Source organism: Alnus glutinosa, chromosome 2 (genome assembly GCF_958979055.1).
Source record: "Alnus glutinosa chromosome 2, dhAlnGlut1.1, whole genome shotgun sequence".
Lineage (NCBI taxonomy): Eukaryota > Viridiplantae > Streptophyta > Magnoliopsida > Fagales > Betulaceae > Alnus > Alnus glutinosa.
This window is the reverse complement of record NC_084887.1, coordinates 13469709-13497015: the sequence shown is the minus strand read 5'-3', so window position 1 is coordinate 13497015 and position 27307 is coordinate 13469709. Positions and strand designations below refer to the sequence as shown.

Below are 27307 nucleotides of genomic sequence, written 5' to 3'. Positions count from 1 at the left end.
TTATGATTATAGGTGAAGTTTGCAATGTGGTTCTTGTTGAAATATGATGGTTTACTAGATGAAGGTTTATTTTTGAAGCTGTTGGAGAAGAAAAGCATCTTGTCTCTTGCTATAATTTATATACCAAATCTGGTAAAATTAAAATCAAGAAGTGAGTATGTGTATTTGTATTCGTATGTGCCCATGTGCATGCATTTAGGTGCATCATATTGATTGTTTAATTTGTCATTTTAAATTTATTCTCCCTAGAGAAAACTTTCCCATTGGGAATTTTTGGAATTAGACTACTTAGTTGTTGGCTATAGCTATGTGAAGGACATGAAACATGAATTTGGCACATATTCAATCTTTTCTAATTTGAGAATATACTTTCAAAATGGCCTACTTGATCTGTGTAGCATCACTGACAATTGTAACAATTCAAAAAGAAAAAACTGATTACATTCGTCATGTATACAATAAGTTTTACTATCAGTTTTATCACTTTTTTGTCCTAAAGTTTGGGAATTTTATTCTTAATAATATTCTTGAAACATTACTTTTTGAAAGAAAAAAAATATATATATATTCTTGAAACATTGCAACCATGTCTAACACATGTTAAGGCTCCCAGATATTTGTGTTGAGGCTCCCAGATATTCTTGGGTTTTTTGGAGTTTCTTTTTTTGTTTTATGATTTTCTTTTGTTTTGGTGCCATTTTTGTTTACTCCTTGTATACTTAGGGGCGTCTTTATACTTTTTTAATGCTATTTCGTTTATTACCTATCAAAAAAACAAAAAATCTGCCTTATTCATTGAAGGCCTGTGATGATTTACTTATTTATTCCTCTACACCGATGGATGCCTTGTAACCATTGTTATGGAGTCATCACTGAACCGTGTTCTGTGTTGTTCTCTCAATTTATGGCCTTTATTTTTCTTTGAACTTAGCTTACAAGTTGGCTCAAATAAGGCCCTTACACTTTACTTGTCTCCATTGCAAAATCTGTCTCTGTGTGTCTTTTCATTATCTTCTCATAAAGAAATTTGGCACAAGAAGAATGGCTAGTTAAATTTCCCCTAGTACCAATCTGAATTGTTCATCATCAATGATTCTTACACATTCCTGAATTCAATAGCATTTTATAGCTTTAGAATCCAAGAATGTAATTTTCGTTCTATTCTGGATGTGGATCCCAGGTATGAGGCTGTTGGAATACGTGATGGGGACAAGGGAACATATCTGGGAAATAGTGTGACTAGAGCTGTTAAAAACGTCAATGAGAAGATATCTGAAGCACTGATTGGTATGGATCCAACACTTTAGTCTCAGATTGATCATGCCATGATAGACCTGGATAAAACGGAAAAGAAGGTAGTGTTTTTCTCTTCTCATGTGATCCAATGTAATCAGTTGTTCTGCTTACCTATTTTTATATGTGAGAGTCAGAGAGTGGACAATGACTAGACTACCAGTATTTAGGGAAATGTTCAATATTTTCCAAAGATTCAATTCTGGGCCAGTAAACTTGTTTGGCTCTGACTAGTCTAATGTTTAGAGGTATACAAAAACTCTCATTGTGTGATGTTGAAACATAATTATGATAGATATCTGTTGTATTAGTATGTCTAAATTCTGCACAGAAGTATCAGCCATAACGATTTTTACATTGGGTGATAACTAAATCCAGGATCAGTAATTTTTTATATGCTACATTTCCTTTTAATTCTGGATGATACTCATTCCAGATCAAGAACGTGTTTTTTTTCTGCTTTTTTCTTTTCCTGTTTACTTGGTAAAAGAGAGACTATTTAGCTTGTCTTGAAACATAATATGGTTCCAAACAGGCCAGCTTGCAAGAGACTTACATACATAGTAAAGAACATCAGTGGTCTATAAATTGTTCTTAATGCAATATGGAAGGGGATCTTTTAATACATATTGATTTGAGTCTACACCGACATTCCTATTTTGTTGAGCAGTACATATTTCTTGTTTTCTTTTGCAGCTGTTTGAAGTTCAACTTGACAATACAATACCATTTATTAAAATCCATATAAAGCATTTTCAGAAAAAGGTAGTTTATATTTCCTATAGCTCTTATGTTATTTCTAGATTTCTAGGGTCAAGTCTTAAGGTCCTCAGAGTAAACCGCTTTGATATTGTCCGCTTTTGGCTCCCCAAACTAGACTTCCTAGGAGGTCACCCATCTTGGTACTACTCTCGCAGAAGCACGCTTAATTGTGGAGTTTTGATAGGTTCATCGCCATCACGACTTTAAAACAAGTTGTGTCAAGAATGATATGTTTATACATATAAGCACATCCTCATTCCCAGGCAATGTAGGACGTCACAATCACCCCCTCTTGTGACCCAACGTCCTCGCTGGCGACCCTCATGGGCTTGTGCACTCTCTCCTCATCTCAGGCTGGGCAATGACTCTGATACCATTTGTAATGCCACGCCTTTTACAATTTAAGATTAATATCAATTTAATACAAATCATAGTACATATTCAACTTAGAGTTTAGCAATCAAAACAAGAGAATTGACCAAAACTGAATACAGCCAAAATTCAGCAATTTCCACTTCAAAAACCCATTTAGCACAAACCAAGATGATTAAAAATAGAGGAAAATCATATTTCTAAAACTACCTGGATTTGGCTAGAAATTATTAAAAACCAAATATCCATCTTTAGATCATCACAATCAATTTTCACATCATTGTCCGAAACAGGGGAGAGCAAAATCTCCACAAAATACCCACTCTAAATTGATCAAGACACTCCACCTAAACCTGCTCTAGCCGTGATACCCAAACACCAAATGGCTAAAATACCACACACGCACACACACAAGGCTGGCCGAGACAGGGAACCCAAAACAGAGGCAAAGCCGATCATCCACACACACGGGTTCTGCCCAAAAATACACACAATCGGGTCAATACACAATAAATCCAACTACCCAGCAGAAATCCACAATAAAACAAATAGAAATCACAAGAATCACTTACACAGGGAAATTTTCGCTCAATACAGAAAAATCCATCAAAAAATTCCGCTGAAAATCGTCTCTAGACCACTGGAAATTGCTCCTTTGGATGACCCACCGGAAATCGGCCGGAATTCGCCTATGGAAGTCGCTGGAAAAGCTTCTGGAACCGTCATCTGCGATGACCCATGGCGGATTGGGTCTGGGTCTTGTCAGAGGGTTGGGTTTCTGCTCCGATTCTCCTGGGTTTTGGATCCTCCTGGGTCCGTCGGGCTCTCTTGCTCCACTGGAAGTTCAACCTCTAATCGGGTCTTCCCTCGATTTCACTCTCAGCTCTGGTCTCTCTCTCTCTCTTATATATATATATATGAAGAGAAGAAAGGAAGAAACTAGAAAGAAAAAGGAATAAGGAAAAAGGATCAGATCTCTCTCTCAAAATCTCCTTTCTGATTTCTCAATTTCTCCATTACTCTCACTTCCCCTTTCTCCCACGATCGTCCGCTTTCTGAGACTCGGACGGAAACAGGGAAAGGAAAGAAAAAGAAGAGAAGAAGAAAGAAACTCAATAACTATAACTAAGTGGTGCAATTCTTATTGAAGGAAGTGGGTTTAATTTATAGAGGGGTTAACTAATTGAGTTATGATATGAACTCCACCAACAATTGTGATGAAACCCAATAACAATGATGGTTTGAAACCCCAAGATCATGTACACAAGATTTGTTGAGCCTTGACCCGTCACCTAACTAGGTGAGAAACCAAGACTACGAAGGATTGAAATGCCACACCAAGAAACCTAAGAATCTCTCAAGAATCAAGGTGATAAGTTTGGTTGTTTGAACACCACAAGATTAACTTGATAAGTTCAAAGAGTTCTTTTAAGAACGAAGAGGAACACAAGACCTCACAATAATATTAATTTTATAAAAACAATATCTGCCTACAAAATTCGTAATGCTCATCTATATACTTGGAACAACCCTCCAAGAATAGGAAAATTCATAACTATAGCTTTAAAAGCAACACAAACATCAACATAAACAAGTCCCCACGTTTTTTTAGGTCTCTTGGACTTCTAAAGGCAGCCAAAAATAACTAAATGACTAAATTCAATATATTTAACATAACAAACCAAGACCAAGTTCATTCCCCTATTTAATATCCTTGAAACTTAACAAGTTCACACCCTTTAATGGTCAGACCATGCTGGTCACGTTTTTGCATGCTAATTATCCTCTTGAATTGCTTTGATGACATGGACTAAGCCTTGATTATTATTTGAGCTCATCTTGGTCTTTTTACAATCAGCTTCCTTGAAACGTTTGGCTCTAGGTCTTGCAATTGGGCCACTAGGAAGACAAAGGGTCTTGTGCAACTTCAGCTCCATTCCCACATGTATGATTAGCATGTCCAGCTCCATTGTTTGCATCATTCTCCCCCTCTTGAGAAGGATTTGTCCTCAAATCATCACCCTACATTAAAAGGAGACAAATCAGCAACATTAAAGCTTGCACTGACACCATACTCACCTGGTAAGTCAAGCTTGTAGGCATTATCATTGATACGTTCCACTACTTGGAATGGTCCGTTACCCCAAGGTAGGAGTTTTGAATGCCGTTTTTTGGGAAAACAATCATTCCTTAAGCGCAACCAAACCCAATCTCCTGGTTCAAAATACTACCTTCTTGTCGAGTCCTCCTTTCAATGTTCAACCGTGCCTTTTCATGAATCATCTTTACAAATTCTGCCTTCTTTTTGCCATCTAAGTTCACACGTTCACTCAAAGGTAAAGGAAATCCAAAGGTGACAATGGGTTAAAGCCATAAACAATTTCAAATGGTGAAAACTTAGTTGCAGAATGTATACTTCTATTGTAAGCAAATTCAACATGTGGCAAACAATCGTCCCATGTTTTCAAGTTCTCTTTAATGATAGCATGCAACAAAGAAGACAAAGTTCTATTTACTACTTCAGTTTGACCATCCGTTTGTGGATGACAAGCAGTAGAAAACAACAACTTGGTTCCCAACTTTCTCCATAAAGTCTTCCAAAAGTAACTCAAAAACTTTGCATCCCTATCAAAAACAATGGTCCTAGGCATGCCATGTAACCTAACAATTTCTTTGAAGAACAAATCAGCTATATGTGATGCATCATCGGTTTTATGACATGCAATGAAGTGTGCCATCTTGGAAAATCTATCTACCACCACAAAAACTGAATCTCTCCCCCTCTTAGTCCTAGGTAAACCTAAAACAAAATCCATAGAAATATCAGTCCAAGGTTCACTAGGTATTGGCAAAGGGGTGTACAAACCATGGGGTTTCAACTTAGACTTAGCATGTTTACACGTGATACACTTCTCACAGATTCTTTCCACATCACGTTTCATATGAGGCCAAAAAAATTGATCATGCAAAATTCCTAAAGTCTTAGCTACACCAAAATGACCCATCAAGCCACCACCATGAGCTTCTCTCACAAGCAATTCACGCAAAGAACTCATAAGCACACAGTTTATTTTCCCGAAACAAAAATCCATCATGCCTATAAAACTTACCAAACGCCACTTTTTCACATGCATTGAACACATCACCAAAATCAGAATCTTGTGCATACAAATCCTTAATGTTTTCAAAGCCAAGCAATTTTGTATCTAAAATGGAAAGTAAAGCATACCTTCGGGACAATGCATCAGCCACCACATTTTCCTTACCTTGCTTGTATATGATCACATAAGGAAATGTTTCAATGAATTGCACCCACTTGGCATGGCGTTTGTTCAACCTTTGCTGTCCTTTCAAATGCTTCAAAGATTCATGATATGTGTGAATCACAAGTGGGGTAATTTAGGGCTGCCCCACTCAACTTTTCACTGAAATAAGCAACTGGACGGCCTTCTTGCATCAAAACAGCTCCAATACCTATTCCTGAAGCATCACACTCAATTTCAAAAGTTTTAGCAAAGTTAGGTAAAACAAGCAAAGGTGCATTAGTTAACTTTTATTTGATCAGATTAAATACCTTTTCTTGTTCTTTCCCCCACTTAAACGACACATTTTTCTTGATGACTTCAGAAATGATATGAACTCCACCAACAAATGTGATGAAACCCGATAGCAATGATGGTTTGAAATCCCAAGATCGTGTAGACAAGAATTCTTGAGGCTTGACCCGTCACCTAACTAGATGAAAAACCAAGACTACGAAGGATTGAAACGCCACACCAAGAATCTGAATCTCTTCAAGAATCAAGGTGATAAGTTTGGTTGTTTGAACGCCACAAGATTAACTTGATAAGCTCAAGAAGTTCTTTCAAGAACTAAGAGGAACACAAGACCTCACAATAATAATTTTCTGAAAACAAAAATCTATATCTTGCAAATTTCGTAATGCCTATCTATATACTTGGAACAACCCTCCAAGAATAGGAAAAGTCTTAACTATAGCTTTAAAAGCAACACAAGTGCCAACATAAACAAGTCCCCACATTTTTAGGTCTCTTTGGACTTCTAGAGGCAGCCAAAATAACTAAATGACTAAATTCATAAACAGCCAAGACCAAGTTCATTCCCATATTTAATATCCTTGAAACTCAACAAGTTCACACCCTTTAATGGTCAAACCATGCTGGTCACATTTTTGCATGCTAATTATCCTCTTCAATTGCTTTGATGACATGGACTAAGCCTTGATTATTATTTGAGCCCATCTTGGCCTTTTTAGAATCAGCCCAATTCTCTTGGATTAGCCCATTTAGTGCTTCCTTGAAACGTTTGGCTCTAAGTCTTGTAATTGGGCCACTAGGAAGTGACAAAGGGTCTTGTGCAACTTCAGCTCCATTCCCATGTGTATGATTAGCATGTCCAGCTCCTTGTTTTGCATCAGTAAGAGGGCAGCTAAGCTACTAAAATCACGCACAAACCGTCTATAGAAGTTAGTTAATTGGAAACTCCTCACTTGGCTGATTGTTGTAGGCGTTGGCCACTCTTGGATTGCCTTTACCTTTTCCTTGTCCACCTCAATTCCTGAATTACTAACAACAAAACCAAGAAACACAAGCTTATCCGTGCAAAAGGTGCACTTCTTGAGGTTAGGAAACAACTTTTCTTTCCTTAGAATTTCCAAAATAGATTTCAAATGCATTACATGTTCTTCCAAGTTTTTGCTATAAATTAGGATATCATCAAAATACACAACTACAAATCTGCCAATAAATGCACGTAAAACATAGTTCATCAAAAGTATAAATGTGCTCAGCGCATTAGTTAAACCGAAAGGCATCACTAACCACTCATACAAACCATATTTAGTCTTAAAAGCAGTTTTCCATTCATCACCTTCCTTCATCCTAATCTGATGATATCCACTCTTAAGATCAATTTTTGTAAAGACACAAAAACCATGCAATTCATCCAGCATATCATCTAACCTAGGAACGGGATGACAATACTTTACCGTTATGTTGTTGATGGCTCGGCAGTCAAGACACATCCTCCATATTCCATCCTTCTTAGGAACTAATAGCACCGAACCGCACAAGGACCTCATGCTTTCACGCACATACCCCTTCTCCAATAATTCACCTACTTGCCTCTAAAGTTCCTTGGTCTCCTTGGGATTGCTCCTATAAGCAGGTCGGTTTGGAATTGATGCACTAGGTATGAAATCAATTTGATGTTCAATCCCTCGAATTGGAGGTAAGCCATAAGGTACCTCTTCGGGAAAGACATCTTCAAACTTCTACAAAAGAGAAACAATATCGCTCGGCAAAGCACCGACGAGATCATTAGTACATAAAAGAGCCTCCTTGTACATGAGTACAATAAGGGGCTGGTGTGAAAATAATGCTCTCTTCATCTCACTTTTTTTTGCAATGTAATTGAATTTTTCCTCTCTTGCTCTCACTATGGCCGAAATCCTCTCTCTTTCTTTTTCATTTTGATCAATGTTTTTTTCTCTCTCTCTTTTTTTTTTTTTTTTAAACTCTTCTTTTTTCAATTTCGGCCTTCATTTCTTTTTTTTCTTTTTTTTTTTTTCATTTGATCTTTGTAACTTTAGTTGGTCCTCCATGACCTGTTTTGGAGTTAATGGCACAAGAGTAATAGGTTGCCTTTTAAGAGTGAAAGAATACTTATTTGTGAATCCATCATGCGTAACCCTCCGATCATACTGCCATGGTCTTCCCAACAATAAATGGCATGCATGCATAGGAATCACATCACAATGCACCTCATCCTCATATTTGCCAATGGATAATGCCACCAACACTTGCCTTGTCACTTTGATTTCGCCACATTCATTCAGCCACTGAAGCTGGTAAGGGTGAGGATGCTTTAAGGTGGTTAAGGCCAATTTCTCCACCAAAGAAGTGCTGGCTACGTTTGTGCAACTCCCTCCATCGATAATGACACTGTAAACTTTGTTATTTACAAAGCACCGAGTATGAAACAAGTTCTCCCTTTGGTTACTTTCTTCCTCCTTAACCTGCACATTGAGAACTCACCTTGCTACCAATAAATCTCCAACCATAGCATTTTGCTCATCATCGGCATCCTGCAAAGGTGGCATGTCATCATCATCTACTTCTTCCTCATTCTCCGACTCAAGCTCTCTCCTTGGGCGTTTATCACCATCACCCTTTTGTTTACACACTGGCTGGCTATGTGTCCCCGCCCCTGACATTTCAAACACTTAATATCACGTGTTTTAGAAGTAGAAGCCTCGGTGTTACCTAAAGTAGTGGCGGTCGTTGGTTTGGCATTCTTAGAGGGTTCGAATTTTGGCTTATTTTGAAGCTGCTCGTCCCTTTTGGAGCTGTCTTCCACGGGCTGGTGGTAGCCATAGTTATCCCCTCCTAGCCAATCCCTTCCGTTTGAATTGTTCCTCCACCTTTATGGCTTGATGCACCATATCCGTTACCTCAACATAGTGCTGCAACTCGACTATATCTGCAATCTCACGATTTAAACCGTGCAAAAACCTAGCTATGGTGGCTTCCCGGTCCTCTTCTACATTAGCCTAGATCATAGCTACCTCCATCTCCTTGTAATACTCATCCACGCTCTTGGAACCTTGAGTTAACCTCTGCAACTTTTAATACAATCCACTATAATAGTGGCTGGGTACAAAACGCTTCCTCATAAGCATTTTCATCTCCTCCCAAGTGTGCACGGGTGGCTCTCTATTCCTCATATTAATCAATAATTGATCCCACCAACTTAACCTTCTTTATCTCCGAGTAGTTGTGACAATCAAACACCATCTCCATTTTAGTTTCCCACTCCAAATAAGCTTCAGGATCATTTTTACCTTGAAAAGATGGGATTTTAATCTTTATGTTTCCTAAATCATTATCTCTCCTAGGCCTACCCATCCTAGCTTCTCTATTCCCATACCCACGCTCAAACCTGCCCCGACTCAAATAAGCTCATTAAACTCCTCCGACTCCGCTTCTTCCTCAACATTCCGCCACGGAACACGTCTACCTTGCTGCCTATTGGGATTGTCTTGTTGCTGTCCCTTAGGAGTTTCCACTTCTATCCTGTCTAACCTCTCGTGAATAGGTTCTAATTCAGTTCTCAACATACGCCTCATCTCCCCTAACAACGCTTGCATTTGGAGGTTTGGAGCTGCAGGTTGTCGAAATTCTTCGGTTGTGTTTTCTTCTTGATTATTGGACATGTTTAGAATCTGCAAAACAAGGTTAGAATCCTCACAAGCACTCCCTCACATGTTTCACTCAAGAATTGATACACTTGCACTTGTGTTTTCACTCTAAACGGCTTTTACCCTCTTATGGTCTGACACACTCTTGCCTTTTTCCACTAGTTTGTGTCTTCTTAGCTCTTAATCAAACTTCAAGAAACTAATTCAAAATAATCCAGCAGCAATTCAAAAATGAGAAACAACCAAAACTCATCAAAAAGGTCAAGAACTTGAAGAAGGTGAGAAACAAGATTGAAAGGAAGATTAGAAACCAAGACTACGAAGGATTGAAACGCCACACCAAGAAACCTAAGAATCTCTCAAGAATCAAGGTGATAAGTTTGGTTGTTTGAACGTCACAAGATTAACTTTATAAGTTCAAAGAGTTCTTTCAAGAATTCAGGAACACAAGACCTCACAATAATATTAATTTTCTGAAAACAATATCTGCCTACAAAATTCATAATGCCCATCTATATACTTGTAACAACCCTCCAAGAATAGGAAAATTCATAACTACAGCTTTAAAAGCAACACAATCAACATAAACAAGTCCCCACGTTTTTTTAGGTCTCTTGGACTTCTAGAGGCAGCTAAAAATAACTAAATGACTAAATTCAATATATTTAACATAACCAGCCAAGACCAAGTTCATTCCCCTATTTAATATCCTTGAAACTCAACAAGTTCACACCCTTTAATGGTCAGACCATGCTGGTCACGTTTTTGCATGCTAATTATCCTCTTCAATTGCTTTGATGACATAGACTAAGCCTTGATTATTATTTGAGCTCATCTTGGTCTTTTTACAATCAGCCCAATTCTCTTGTATTAGCCCATTTAGTGCTTCCTTGAAATGTTTGACTCTAAATCTTGTAATTGGGCCACTAGGAAGTGACAAAGGGTCTTGTGCAACTTCAGCTCCATTCCCACATGTATGATTAGCATGTCCAGCTCCATGGTTTGCATCAAGTTAATTTCACCACAGTTAGTTAATTATAGTTAAAAGTAAAATATTGAATTAACCCATGATTAAATTTTACCTTAATTAAGATAATCTAAGTTAATCTTTAAAAATATCTAGTTAACCCTTGCTTAACTTTTATCTAGTTAGGTTAACTAGAGTTACTTTTTAATAAAAACTAATTAATAAAAATATCATACGTATTTTTATATAAGGTCTTTCTCATTTATTAACTCACTAGGGTGAAATTTTAAACCTGTTTTGAGTCCAATTTGTTTCATAATTGATGTAAATTTTTGAATAACATTATTATACTGATAATATTATTATACCGAATAATATTAGGCCAAAATAATATTATGTACACTAAATATCTCACAATAATATTATATATCAATAATATTTTGCGCATAAATATGCAATTATCAAAATAACGTCGATCGAGCGACTTTACAGTTGATCAAGCGAATATGTAGCGAATAAAATAGATCGATTGATTATAAAATTGATAGAGTGACTTAATCCTGATTCGTAAATAAAATTGATCAATCGATTAAAAGTGTGGATTGGTCGCCACAAGTCTTAAATTCTATTTAAGGTGTTCTGTCTTAAATATGATTGCTCATTGAACTGCGGATAAGTCTAATGGTACAGTTCATGAATTTGTGGAGCATAAATTAAAAACAGAAAAGAATCAAGTTAAATTCAATCTTTAAAACTAACAACATAACCGTTTGCAGTCCCTGGCAACGGTGCCAAAAATTGATGTGGTCTTTTGTATACAAAAATAACAATAATAAAATTACAACTCGCAATAGTACGAATCCTTGTACGATAGGGTTATATTGAGGGTGTTGAACCTCAAGGACTGCGTAGGAATTGCTATCAAGCTTTTCGAGATTAAATATAACTTAATTTAAAATATGTTTCATTTTTGTTTTCTAAAAATAAATAGATAAAAGTAAAAGACATAAATGTAAAGTAGTGATGAGAGAAAGAATAGGGGATTGATTTCACCACTCACCGCATAACAATGGTCAATCATAAATTAACAAGGGAAATTAATCATAAATTAACAAGGAAAATTCATACTATGCATGATATAGGGCTCATTTCACTCGAGTAGTCAAGAAATTACCTCTAAAGAATAAGTATAATCCATCTTTGGTTAGCACGGACCGTCCACATAACCACTAAGATGCGGTACGACCATTCTTCCCTAAGTATGAATTAGCTACGTCTTTAATAGGATACACACAATCAATGGAGTAGTATATACCCCATCTTCGGTTGGTACGAAACTATCTACCTAAATTATACTAAACTATGGTGTTGTACAATCCGTTTTCTCTAGGCATGGCCTATCTAACCCTCTTGATCATATATCAGTTAAAACCGTTGTATAACAATCATTCACATAATCACAGAAAATATGAAGGATTGAGTTCAATCAACATAAAAGACTTTCTAAGACAAGATAAGATATTCATAATGATATTAAGATCAATTCTCACAGTTATACAACCATCATGCATATAGAAAATCTCAAATTAAAATACAATTAAACCATTGTTACTTGGAAAGGGCTACATCAACACCCTATTACGAATTTAGCCGCTCATCGTGGTGCTGGATTGGCCTCCTGCCATGTTCTTCTCCTCTTCAACTTGTCAAGCCTATAAGAAAAACTTTTTGTCTAAAGCTAAGCATACCTTCTCTTGAAGCTTAAGGGTCTATTTATAGAGTTTGGGAGAGGCCTAAAAGCCATTCGAGTCCAAGAAAAATCAGAACTTAGTCTCTTAGTCCAAGTGGGAGATTGAAAATTCAATCCAAGTAGGAAAAGAATTCCAAATTCGTTTAGATTTGCGGTCTTTTATTACACGGCATTTTTGGCATAGTAACCCTCTGAATTAGGAAAAAGCTGTTTCAGACATATTTGTTTTATATTTTATTATCTTTCCAACGCCACCAATGTCATTGCAATCTGACCAGAAAGTTATGATCAAAACACTGAGACGTGTGCAGAATCCAAATTTAAATCCAATCCAATTTTGACTCTTATTGGAGAAATTTCGATTTAATCATTTCCTTGATTTGATTAAACTTAACAACAATATATAAGTCTTCTATTATGATTGGTTAATCTTAAACATATTTTTTAGGTCTTCTCAAAGTGTGCTTTAAGCACAAAATCAGTGGAACTAATTGCATCTTTACTTAAAACAACACAAAATAAAACAAATAACAATGTTAAGGAATTAACATATGAAAGTTAAGGAGGTTGAATGTGCAACATTCGGCGCTTATCAATAGGCCTTATCTTTAGCTTGATTGAGATTCCCACAGTTAGCCCGAATATGCCCAGATCCTGAGCACTTAAACATTTAGGACCTCTTGGATCCTTCTGATGTGAACCCCATCAAGAATAACGAGATCCAACAACGAAAGGGAACCCAAGATCGTTCTATGGACAGATTCGAATGGAAGACCTCGACCCGTTGTTTATGACAAACAAGAACCTTGGTATAAGGAAGACGCCACAAACGGTGGTGGAAACTCCGTTTGATAAGTCAAGATGAACACCATGGGAAATCCCGATAAGTTCGCATAGTTCTTCAAAGAACCGAAGAGAATAAACCTCACAAGTTTTATGAATAATCAATGTCTGCCTTTTCCATTGCTTATGCACCTATTTAAAGGGCTGGACATTACAAGAGAAAAAAAAAAAAAAAAAAAAAAAAAAAAAAAAAAAAAAAAAAAAAAACACCCTAACATAGAAAACCTAATTAAAGCTGAAAAATGGGTAAGGAAAGAAATCGTTACCTTCCTAAAACACACAAGACATATAAGGCAATAAAGGCTGGACGCCCACCCTCCTAATCAAAGCTAAAATAAATCCCTACTTGCCTAAAAAAAAAAAAGCTGGAATAGGAAAGAAGAGCTGGACGCCTAGAGTCATATAGAAGGAAACAAAAGACAACATAAAAGGAAAGAAAGTGGCGCCTAGAATAGCCATGCAATCCGATCCTTCTAGAATAGACCCAAAATATTTCTTGCCAATTCTTAGCCTTGACCGGATCCTTCTAGAACTTGAATCAAGGTGACGATTCTTTGTTGCCCACGTGGATCATGCTCAATGGGCCTCCACGAATTTGCTTGAGCCCATAACTCTTGGATGAGTCCGTTGAGTACATCCTTGAACTTCTTTGCTCGTGCTCTCATAACCGGCCCAATTGGTACTTGAACGAGATCCTTTGAAGTGGTGCCTTGATCTCCATCACCTTCTTCTCAGCTTTTTCTGGCTCTGATTCTCTTGGGGCCTTCTTCAGTCTTTCAATGAACTTCTTCTTGAATTTATCATTCTTCATCAGAGTCTTTCTCAGATGAGACTCTGGCCTTCTTCTCATATGCCTTTAGGGCAATTGTCTTTGCCTTCTTCACTGAAGGTAGGGAATACTCATAAGTTTGAAGAGATCCCACCAACTCTTCAATCTTCATCTCATCTAGATCATTGCTTTCTTCAATGGTAGTCACTTTTATTCTGAAACACTCAGGCAAAGATTTTAGAATTTTTCGGATGAGTTTTACATCCGAGACTGACTTCCCAAGATTCACCATCAAGTTTCTCAGGTCGCTGATCTTAGTTTAAAACTCCCCGAATGTCTCATCTTCAAGCATCTTAATTTCTTCAAATCTAGAAATCAACTTTTGGAGCTTGATAGATTTAATAATTTTTCTGTCCTCATAAGTTGTTTCTAAGATTTGCCATGCTTCTTGAGCGAAATCACTGTCTGAAATTCTTGCGAATTCAGATGGTGAAAGAGCTTGAAAGTTGTGCGTTTTTTTGAGTAGTTGGTTCAATAGCTGTAGCCTCTGGCTCAGTCCAACCAGATTCTACAATTTGCCAAACATCAATGAATTTTAAAAAGAAGCACATACGAGCTTTCCAATTACCATAATTCATGCCATCAAAGGCAGGAATAGAATTAAGAGTTTGAGGCATGATAGAGAGTAATTAGAAGTCAAAGATCACACTTAAGAAATTAATCTAAAATGAGTGTACTGATACTAGGGTTGGCAATTTTTGACACGACCCGCGAACCCGACACGAACACGACACGGGAAAATAGGATTTGGGTTTATCATAATCGGGTTCTGGTCATAATCGGGTTGACCCGATTATGACTCGATTAAAATCGTGTCTGGCGGGTCAACCCCCTGGTTGACCCGTATACACGATTAGACCCGATTATATTTAAAAAAAAAAAAAAGTCTCCAAAACAGCAAAAGGGCAACCCTAGCCGGAGATGCCCACATCTTTTCTTTTCCCTTCAGTGCCTTCACCTTCTTCAAGCACGGCGAATTCGTCAAAATCTGCGACCGCCGAATCGGTTCTCGGATCCAATTGTCCAAGCCCAGTCGAACCTGGTCTACCTCATGTCCTCCGTCCTCGTGGCCTGTGGGATGAGGCGGTGCCGGTGAGCAGTGGCCAGTGAGCCAGTGAGCAGGCGTTAACAGAGTTGCAAAACGTGTTTGTCGGGTTCGTGTCGTGTTTGCCAACCCTAACTGATACCAATTGAAAAATAAATAGACTTCTAATTTACAGTGTGTGTGTGTGTGTGTGTGAACAAAGTGTAACAAAATATCATAAGTGCGGAATTTAAAAGAGACGTATATTTTTGTTAACGAAATGAAAACTTAATTAAGAGAAAAACCACTCTGGGGCAACCAAACCCAGAAATTCTACTATTCTGAAAACAAAGCTAGTAACAAGACAGTAACACTCATATACCCTTATGCAGTGATCGTATCTTGCACTCTGACATGTAACCCAACGTGAACGAATCTCAATCAAATCTCCTACTTGAAGGGGTCTTCAATGAATTCTTTCAGCTTAGGGCTCCTCCCTAAGCTAGACTTCACACGAACAAAGTAACTACGCACTGGCAATAACTAGAGAACTAGTAGTCTTCACAATATTTCCCTAAACACCCTCTTTAAGCTATAGTGAATTCAATACCGAATTCTATAAAAAATACATGCCTAGAGAGGCCTTTACTTATAGGCTTAGAAAACCTAAATCGCCACTGATTCAGATTTCTCTAAGCGGCGTCCGGATGGAAGCATAGAGCGTCCAGATAGTGATTCAGATTTCTCCACTGATTCAGATTTCTTTACGCATATCCATACTAAGGCCCCGTCCGGATTGTGTTGCCCTAAAGTCCGGTCGGTTGCAAGTTTTCTTTCTTGATTCGTGTCTGCAAAGGAAAACTAGATTCTTCTCGAACTCTGAAGAGCGTCTGGACGTGTTGCCCTAACGTCTTGACGGATGCAACGTTGAGCTTGTCAGAATCTTCTAGACACTGGAGGGCGTCCAGACGCATGACTTGGCCGTCCTGATGGAAACACGGATCAAACTTATGCTGAGTTGTTAATTGGGCAGAATCTTTCTGTAACTTTTGAAATTGCCTTAGCTTGTGACACTGAGCTTGTCATAATAAGGCTCTTTAAATCTTTAAAGAAATAAACTATGATAAACTGGAGATTCTAAATAATATGGTAACCCTATTTATGACAGCAACATTACATGAGATAGATTTTGTCAACAGAATGAAGTCAATCAAACTAACACACAGAGTTATGCCGCCTAGACAAAGATTTCCAATATGCAACGAGGAAGAGGAGTCGTTAGAGGGCGATAGAGTAGGCGGTGACTCACCTGCACCTCCTCCGCCTCCTCTTCCAATGGCTGACATGGCTCAGTTTTGAACCAATGGCGCGCAATTTATGACTACCACACCTAGACAGGGCGAGCATCATTATGTGGTTGGTTGGTTGATCATAAGCTAACTTCTTTAGATACAATTCACCAGTGTTTGTTGGAAGTGTTGGGCCAATAGCAGCTAACAACTGGATTACAAACTTCCAGGACCTTGCTGAAGTGCTTAATTGTACCGATAGTCAGAAGGTTTAATATGTGGTACTTAAACTGAATGGTGAAGCCAAATATTGGTGGAAGTCCACTAAATTCCTCTTGGCCAAAGAATTGGGCCCTAATGTCCCAATTATCTAGGATCGGTTCAAGAAAGAGTTCAACGACTAATTCTTCAATCGAGCACAACGTTAACAATGTGTGATGTAGTTTTTGTTAACCAAAATATATCAATAATAAAAATTACCATTCGCAATAGTACGAATTCTTGTAGAATAGGGCTATATTGAGGCTGTCGAACCTCAAGGACTGCATATGTGGTCTTATCAAGTTTTTCGAGATTAAATATAACTTAATTTAAAAGGTGTTTGATTTTTGTTTCTAAAAATAAATACATAAAAGTAAAAGACATAAATGTAAAGAAAGTAGGGATGAGAGATAGAAATAAGGGGTTCATTTCACCATTTACAGCATAACAATGGTCAATCATAAATTAACAAGGAAAATTCATACTATGCATAATATAGGGTATAATCCATAAGTATAATCCATCTTTGGTTGGCACAAACCGTCCACCTAACCATTAAAATGCGATACAACCCGTCTTCCCTAGGTATGGATTAGCTACATCTTTAATAGGATACACACAATCAATGAAATAGTATACAACCCATCTTTGGTTGGTACGAACTGTCTACCTAAATTAAGCTAAACTAGGGTGTAGTACAATCTATCTTTCCTAGGCATGGCTTATCTAACCTCTTGATCATATATCAATTAAAACCATTATATAACAATCATTCACATAATCATAGAAAATATAAAAGACTTTCTAAGACAAGATAAGAAATTCATAATGATTGAATATAAACATTAAGATCAACGATGCATGTAGAAAATCCCAAATTAAAATACAATTAAACAATTGTTATTTGGAAAGGGCTACATCAACACCCTAGTACGAATTTAACCGCTCATCGTAGTGCTGGAATGGCCTCTTGCCATCTTATTCTCCTATTTTAACTTGTCAAACTTCCAAGAAGAATTTTTTGTTTAAAGCTAAGCATACCTTCTTTTGAAGCTTAGAAGTCTATTTATAGAGACTAGGAGAGGCTTAAAAGCTCTAGAAATCCAAAAAAAATCAGAACTTAGTCTCTTAGTCCAAGTAAGAGATTGAAACTTCAATCCAAGTAGGAAAAGGATTTCAAATTCGTCCAGATTTGCAGTCTTTTATTGTGGGGTGCTTTTGGAATAGTGAACGTCCGAATTGGGAAAAAGATATTTCTGACATATTTGCTAAATTTTTTATTAGCTTTCCAATGCCACTAGTTTCATTGCAATTGGAGATCTGAGTAGAAAGTTATGATCAAAACACTAAGACATGTACATAATCCAAATTTGAATCTAATCCGATTTCGACTCTTATTGGAGAAATTCTGATTTAATTATTCCCTTGATTTGACAAAACTTAACCACATCATATAAGTTTTCTATTATGATTGGTTAAGCTTACCAATATCTTCTAGGTCTTTTCAAAGTGTGCTTTAAGCCCAAAATCAATGGAACATCTTTATTTAAAACCTAAAAACAATAAAACAACACAAAATCAAACAAATAACAATGCTAAAGAATTAACATATGCAAGTTAAGAGGCTTGAATATGCAACATTCAACGCTTATCAATGTGCCTGAGAATTCCAAGACCTCAAACAAGGGAATATTCAATTGAGTAGTATTCAGCTGAGTTCCTCAAGTTGTCGTATGCTCCATACCTCATGCTTGATGAGCATGATCAAATTATAGCGGAAAAAGATGATCACTAACGAACTAAGTTAAAGAAAGTGTGTTGAGACTTAGGGGGAGTGAAAAATAAAGATGACTTCTAATTAACGATGTGTGTGTGTGTGTGTGTGTGTGTGTGTGTGTGTGTGTGTGTGTGTGTGTGTGTGTGTGTGTGAACAGTGTGCAATAAAATATTAAATGCGAAATTTAAAGGAGACAAATATTTTGTTGACGAGATAGAAACTTAGTTAAGAGAAAAATCACTCTGGGGTATCAAAACCCATGATTTCCACTATTCAGAAAACAAAGCTAGTTACAAAGTAGTAGCACTCACATACCCCTTACGCAGTGGTCGTACCTTGAACTCTAACATGTAACCTTACACGAACGCTTCCCAGTCAAGTCACCTACTTGAAAGGGTCTTCAATGGAATCCTTTACCTTAGGGCTCCTCTCTAAGTTAGACTTCACATTTGATCAAATCACACACTGGCAACAACTTGAGAGCTATCATATCTTCAAATCTCCCTAAATACCCTCTCTATGCTATAGAGAATTCAATACCGAATTCTGTAAATAATACATGCTTAGAGGCCTCTATTTATAGGCTGAAGAAAACCTAAATCTTGTCTGATACGATTTTCTTTAGCCGGCGTCTAGAGGCCGTCTGGATGGTTAGTTGTGCAATCGGCTTTCCAACAAGCGCTGATTTTCTTTGCTGAATAAGGCTACGTTCAGACGGTGTTGCCCTAGAGTCCGGACGGTTGCACTTCTGCTGCACGCAATTTCCATAATAAGGACTGGCATCTGGACGGTGTTTGTGACGACCCTTTTTTTTTTTTTGAAAACATACAAACGGATCTTCACAGTGGCACGACTACGTGTCGCTCAGCCAACATAACGTACACGTTCCATAACATGTACTTGATATTTAGAGTTACATCTAACAACGGAATATAATAATCATTGTGATGTGAACCCCATCAAGAATAACGAGACCCAACAATGAAAGGGAACCCAAGATCATTCTATGGACAGATTCGAATGGAAGACCTCAACTCGTTGTTTATGACAAACGGTGGTGGAAACTCCGTTTGATAAGTCGAGATGAACGCCACGGGAAATCCCGATAAGTTCGCGTAGTTCTTCAAAGAACCAAAGAGAATAAACCTCACAAGTTTTATGAATAATCAATGTCTTCGTTTTCCATTGCTTATGCACCTATTTAAAGGGTTGAACATTACAAGGAAAAAAAAAAAAAAAAAAAAAAAAACCCCTAACATAGAAAACCTAATTAAAGCCGAAAATGGGTAAAGAAAGAAATCCTTACCTTCCTAAAACACACAAGACATATAAGGTAATAAAGGCTAGACGCCCACCCTCCTAATCAAAGCTAAAATAAATCTCTACTTGCCTAAAAAAAATGAGCTGAGATAGGAAAGAAGAGCTGGACGCCTAGAGTCATATAGAAGGAAACAAAAGACAACATAAAAGGAAAGAAAGTGGCGCCTAGAATAACCATGCGATCCGATTCTTCTAGAATAGACCAAAAATATTTCTTGCCAATTCTTTGCCTTGACCGGATCCTTCTAGAACTTGAATCAAGGTGACGATTCTTTGTTTCCCACGTGGATCATGCTCAATAGGTCTCCACGAATTTGCTTGAGCCCATAACTCTTGGATGAGTCCGTTGAGTACATCCTTGAACTTCTTTGCTTGTGTTCTCGTAACCAGCCCAATTGGTACTTGAATGAGATCCTTTGAAGCGGTGCCTTGATCTCCATCATTCCCCTCCTCTTGAAAAGGATTTGCTCTCAAATCATCACCTACATCAAAAGGACTCGAATCAGTAACATTAAAAGTGGCACTTACATTGTACTCACCAGGTAAATCTAGCTTGTAAGCGTTGTCATTGATACGCTCGAGGACTTGGAAAGGACCATCTCCTCTTGGGAGCAATTTGGAACGTCTTTTCGCCGAGAATCTTTCTTTTCCAAACCCAATCTCTAGGTTCAAAAACCAGGTTGCGACGTCCCTTGTTGGCTTGTGTGGCATATTGTTCCGTTCTTCGCTCAATGTTGAGTCTTGCTTTCTCATGAATCTGCTTCACAAAGTCAGCTTTCTTTTTGCCATCTAAATTATCGTGCTCTGTCAAAGGTAAAAGAGATAAATCCAATGGTGTTAAAGGATTAAACCCATACACAATTTCAAATGGCAAAAATTTGGTAGCAGAATGAACAGCTCTATTATATGCAAACTCAACATGTGGTAAACATTCTTCCCATGTTTTGATGTTCTTTCTAATGATTGCCCTCAATAGAGTAGACAAAGTCCTATTTACTACTTCAGTTTGACCATCAGTTTGTGGATGACAAGTAGTGGAAAACAATAGCTTAGTACCTAGCTTACACCACAAAGTCTTCCGAAAATAGCTCAAGAACTTAGCATCTTTATCCGAAACAATTGTCCTAGGCATGCCATGTAATCTCACAATCTCTCTAAAGAACAAATCAGCAACATGCAAAGTGTCATTCGTTTTGTGACATGGAATAAAATGTGCCATTTTAGAAAACCTATCCACGATCGCAAAAATTGAATCTCTTCCACGTCTAGTCCTAGGCAATCCTAACACAAAATCCATTGAAATATCAATCCAAGGCTCACTAGGAATTGGTAAAGGAGTATACAAACCGTTGGGCTACACTTTGGATTTAGCTTGCCTAAGAATTGGTAAAGGAGTATACAAACCGTTAGGCTGCACTTTGGATTTAGCTTGCCTACATGTGACCCATCTACCACAAATCCGTTCAACATCTCGTTTCATGTGAGGCCAATAGAAGTGTTCCTGCAAAATAGCTAAAGTCTTTGCAACTCCAAAATGTCCCATTAATCCCCCACCATGTGATTCATGTACTAATAACTCCCTCATAGAACAGTTAGGCACGCATAGCTTATTTTCTCGAAATAGGAATCCATCAAGCCTAAAGAACTTACCAGAGGCGATTTTCTCACAAGCTCTATATTCCTCACAAAATTCATGGTCTTCAGCATATAATTCTTTAATGTGTTCAAAACCAAGCAATTTTACATCAAGTGTGGAGAGTAAGGTTTTACATCAAATGTGGATAGTAAGGCATACCTGCGAGAAAGTGCATCGGCGACTACATTCTCCTTACCTTGGTTGTACCGAATGACGTATGGAAACATTTCTATGAACTCCACCTATCGCGCATGCCTTTTGTTTAGCTTGTGTTGGCCCTTCAAGTGTTTCAAGGACTCATGATCGGTGTGAATCACGAACTCCTTAGGCCATAGATAGTGCTGCCATGTCTCTAAAGCCCGAACCAATGCATACAACTCCTTGTCATAAGTTGGGTAGTTTAAGGCTGCCCCGCTGAGTTTCTCTCTGAAGTAAGCAATTGGTCGTCCTTCTTGCATAAGAACGGCGCCTATACCAATACCTGAAGCATCACATTCAATTTCAAACGTTTTAGAAAAGTTAGGTAAAGACAACAAAGGTGCGTTAGTCAGCTTCTCTTTGATTAATTGAAATGCTTTCTCTTGTTCTTCTCCCCACCGAAATCCAACGTTCTTCTTGATCACTTCAGTAAGCGGTGCGGCTAAGCTACTGAAGTCCTTCACGAACCGCCAGTAGAAACTAGCAAGTCCATGAAAACTACGAACATTACCTACACTTGTGGGGCTCGGCCAATCTTGGATTGCCCGTACCTTCCCTTCATCAACCTGTATACCTTGTGCACTAACAACAAATCCCAAAAATACAAGCTTATCGGTGTAAAAAGTGCACTTCTTTAAATTAGCAGACAACCTTTCTTTCCTTGCACATCTAAAACAGATTTCAAATGTACTACATGATCGTCTATGTTTTTGCTATAAATGAGTATATCATCAAAATAGACAACAACAAATCTGCCTATAAATGCACGTAAAACATGGTTCATAAGTCTCATAAAGGTGCTCTGAGCATTAGTCAAACCAAAAGGCATAACTAACCATTCATACAAACCATATTTTGTTTTAAAGGCGGTTTTCCATTCATCTCCTTCTTTCATCATAATTTGATGATAACCACTTTTTAAATCAATCTTAGAAAATATGCAAGAACCATGCAGCTCATCTAACATATCATCTAAGCGTGGGATAGGATGATGATACTTTACCGTTATGTTGTTGATGGCTCGGCAATCAACGCACATTCTCCACGTCCCATCCTTCTTAGGTACAAGTAAGACTGGAACCGCACATGGGCTCATGCTCTCCCTCACGTGCCCTTTCTCCAACAATTCACTTGACTGCCATTGAAGCTCCTTTGTCTCCTCGGGATTGCTCCAATAAGCTAGTCGATTTGGGATGGTTGCACCAGGAACAAAATCAATTTGATGTTCAATCCCTTGGATTGGAGGTAACCCATGTGGTGTTTCCTCGGGGAAGACATCCTCGTATTCCTGCAAAAGAGAAACAATAGAACTAGGCAAAGCAAGGTCAAGTTCGTTAGTGTTTAAAAGTGTCTCTTTGTACAAAAGTACAATCATCGGCTGTTTTGAAAACATTGCTTGCTTGATCTCACTCACTTTTGCATAGAAATTCTTTTGTTTTCTCTATGATTTTCTCTCAAGGGCCGAACATTGATTTTCTTTTTCTCTCTCATTCTCGGCCTCCCTCAGATTTTCACTCTTTTTCTTTTGCTCACTCTCTTTCTTTTGATCACTCTCCTTTTGTAATCTCACTTGATCCTCGTATACTTGATGCGATGTCAATGGTACAAGAGTGATTGATCGTTGATTAAGTACAAAAGAGTACTTGTTTGTAAAGCCATCATGCTTCACTTGCCTATCGAACAGCCATGGACGCCCTAGCAATAAGTGTCCCGCCTGCATCGGTACTACATCACACAACACTTCATCTTCCTATTTACCGATTCGAAATGCAACTAACACTTGCTTGTTCACCCTTATCTCACCACTATCATTTAGCCATTGTAACTTGTACGGTCTAGGGTGCTTTACCATGGGCAATCCCAATTTCTCCACCATAATTGTGCTTGCAACATTAGTACAACTACCACCATCAATAGTCACACCACATACATTGTCTTTAACGTAGCACCTAGTGTGAAAGATGTTCTCCCCGCTGTACTTCATCAACTCCTTTTGCTTCCAAGCTCAATGCTCTCCTCGCCACCAATGTCAATGCGTCAGGGGCTAAATACTCCTTGGAAACATCGAGGCAATGGCGACATGTCGTCGGTGTTGGAATCTTCATCATCGGTCACAATTTCACCATTGGCTTGCAACACCATGACTTGCTTGTTTGGACATTGACTTGCTATGTGGCCCCTGCCATAATGCTGCATCTCTACCTTATCATGGATCTCCCAGTTTAAACCAAGTAAAAATCTAGCCATTGTAGCCTCCCGATCCTCCTCTACATTAGCGCGGATCATAGCAATCTCCATCTCCTTACAGTAATCCTCTACACTTCAACTCCCTTGTCTAAGACCTTGTAGCTTTTTGTACAACTCTCGGTAGTAGTAACTTGGAACGAACCGCTTTCTCATCACTACTTTCATCTCCTTCCATGTGTCTATTGGACGTTCTCTATTCCGCTTCCTGTTTATAACAAGCTGATCCCACCAAGTAATAGTATATTCAGAAAATTCAATCACGGCTAATTTTACCTTCTTTGTCTCGGAGTAGTTGTGGCAGTCAAACATGAACTCCATCTTCTTCTCCCACTCAAGATATGCCTCATGATCAGATCTACCTTGAAAGAACGGAATCTTCATCTTAATACCACCCAAGTTGTTATCTTCGCAATTCCTAGCTTCTGTAAATCTTCCTCTAGGCCTCCTATTATTAATAATGGAATCCCGATCTTCTTCTTCATCAAAACCAGACCCATAACGCTCTTCATCCTCCTCCCTCGGTGGAATTCTTTCCCTTCTATGCAAATTACGACTGTTTTGTGGTTGCTCCTCACGTTTATTCTCCATCTGATCTATCCGTTCGTGAACCTGCTCCATCTCCATCACACGCCTCATCTCACTCATCATGGCCTCCATAAACACTTTCGGATCAGCCAATTTTGTATCATCTTCGGCAATGCTCTTACCACTATCGTGAGACATGATTGCTGCAAAACAAAGGTTAGAAAAAAAAAAAAAAAAAAAAAAAAAAAAGAACCTCACGAATCACTCCCTTATGTGTTTACACTCAAGAATGTGGATCACTCTCCACTCGTGTTTCACTCAAAAGAATATGGCTTTTACCCTCTGATGTTCTCACCACTCTTGCCTTTTTCCACTCGATAATTCTCTTTCAGTTCTTTTGAAACTAAACAAACAACTCAAAATTTCCAGCAACAATTTACCCAGAACTAATCAAGGAATCTCAGATTTGAACACAAGGAATATGGAAATTTTCAGATTAGAATTAGAAGGAATATGGCAGTTTGGAATTTTGGAAGCACAGAATAGTGAATTTTTTTTTTCGGACTCCTTTCTGTATTCTTCTTTGAGTCTCTCTCTCTTTTGTTTTCCTTTTTTTTTTTTTTATGATCAGCAACTAGCTTTTGAGAATAATGAAATAAGATTTCGAAATAACTAAGAGATGTGAGACCAGACCAATAGTTTAGACAACAACAAGACAAACAAAGATTGAACAGATAGGGTAAAGGAAATTCAGCTAAGAAGAGATAAATGATGTGGACGGCTAAAGAAGAAACAAAGGAATGAAATATATTAAATGATAGGCAAACTTGAACTAGAAACCGTGCTCTGATACCAAATTATGTGAAACCCGTCAAGAATAACGAGACCCAACAACGAAAGGGAACCCAAGATCGTTCTATGGACAGATTCGAATGGAAGACCTCAACCCGTTGTTTATGACAAACAAGAACCTCGGTATAAGGAAGACACCACAAACGGTGGTGGAAACTCCGTTTGATAAGTCGAGATGAACGCCATGGGAAATCCCGATAAGTTCGCGTAGTTCTTCAAAGAACCAAAGAGAATAAACCTCACAAGTTTTATGAATAATCAATGTCTCCTTGTCCATTGCTTATGCACCTATTTAAAGGGCTGAACATTACATGGAGAAAAAACCTAACATAGAAAACCTAATTAAAGCCGAAAATGGGTAAGGAAAGAAATTCTTACCTTCCTAAAACACACAAGACATATAAGGCAATAAAGGCTGGACGCCCACCCTCCTAATCAAAGCTAAAATAAATCCCTACTTACCTAAAAAAAAAGACGCTAAAATAGGAAAGAAGAGCTGGACGCCTAGAGTCATATATAAGGAAACAAAAGACAACATAAAAGGAAAGAAAGTGGTGCCTAGAATAGCCATGCAATCCGATCCTTCTAGAATAGACCCAAAATATTTCTTGCCAATTCTTAGCCTTGGCCGGTTCCTTCTAGAACTTGAATCAAGGTGACGATTCTTTCTTGCCCACGTGGATCATGCTCAATGGGCCTCCACGAATTTGCTTGAGCCCATAACTCTTGAATGAGTCCGTTGAGTACATCCTTGAACTTCTTTTCTTGTGCTCTCGTAACCGGCCCAATTGGTACTTGAACGAGATCCTTCGAAGCGGTGCCTTGATCTCCATCATAGTTTAATGTTTTGTCTTACAGATATGTCTAGCAAGAGGTCAAAAACTGAGATTGCTGCTGCAAAGGCAAGGATCGAGCAACAGACCATTGTAATAGAATGAGTTGTTGTTAGACAGGATGTTATGGTTTCTACTTTTGACTTCATCGATCAGATATTTCAAGAAAACAAGTGGCAGAGCGTGTACACTTGCAACACTGTCTACCCTAGACTTGTTCATGAATTCTATGCAAATTTGAAGATTGGCCAGATTAGCCATATGTGGACCCATCCTAAAGACCAAAGTTAGTGGCCAGTCAATCACCGTTGCTACTCCTGGACTTCCATATCCAGATTCTGTGAAACCCCCCTACATTGAAGACTTGAGGATGTTATTTAATCCTCAAGGGGTTGAAGAGTGGCATGAAGAGATGAGGAACATACCCATCGGATGGTTGCAATCTCCTCACCAGCTTCTAGCTCGCATTATGATGCAGAATTTATGGCCACTCTCTAGAAACAACAATATCACCATCCACAGAGCCAGATTTTTATATGCTATTATTTGATGAGTTCCTTCTGCCTTTGCAAGCACATAGTTCAAACTATGATTGAGATGTTAGAGGAACATAAGATGGGCTTACCTTGTGGCTGTCTGGTGACTAGGATATCTGCATGAGGTTTATGAAGGATATTCCTGCATATGAGCCTAACGTCAAACCTGAAGGAGCTTTTGGAAAGCATACTATGATGAAATCCAATGCTCAGCTGCAGAGACATATGGGTCCAGAGGAGCAAGTTCATCCAGCTCTATATGACCATCCAGAGCCGTCAGCAGCTTCCTCCTCTCAGGTGACCCCTTCCAGTGATGCAGTTATGAGTGAGCTGGAGCATATCACGCAATACCATATTAGAAGACAAAGCTAGTACATAGACTGTAACACTCAAATACTCGATGCAGCGATCGTATCTAGCACTCTAACACGTAACCCAACGCGAATGTCTCCCAACCAAGTTTCCTACTTGAAGGGGTTTTCTATAGATTCCTTTACCTTATTGCTCTTCCCTAAGATAGACTTCAATAACATGCACATCAACAGCATACAACAGTAACGGCTTGAGGGATAGCAGATCTTCACAACTTCTCCCAAAATTATAGTCTCTAAGCTATGAAGAATTTAGTACCGAATTCTGTAAATTGTACATGCCTAGAGGCCTCTATTTATAGGAAAACCTAAATCGAGTCAATATCTAATTTCTTTAAGCGGCATTCGGACGCAAGCTAATGCCGTCCGAATGGACAACTGCGGAACTGGCTTTTCCATAACA

At 38.3% G+C, this 27307-nt stretch overlaps 1 pseudogene; it reads left to right on the top strand.

The window, feature by feature from the left end:
• Positions 1 to 26905, top strand: part of LOC133860301 (uncharacterized) — a 44961-nt pseudogene extending 18056 nt beyond the window's left edge.
• Positions 26906 to 27307: the final 402 nt, after the last annotated feature.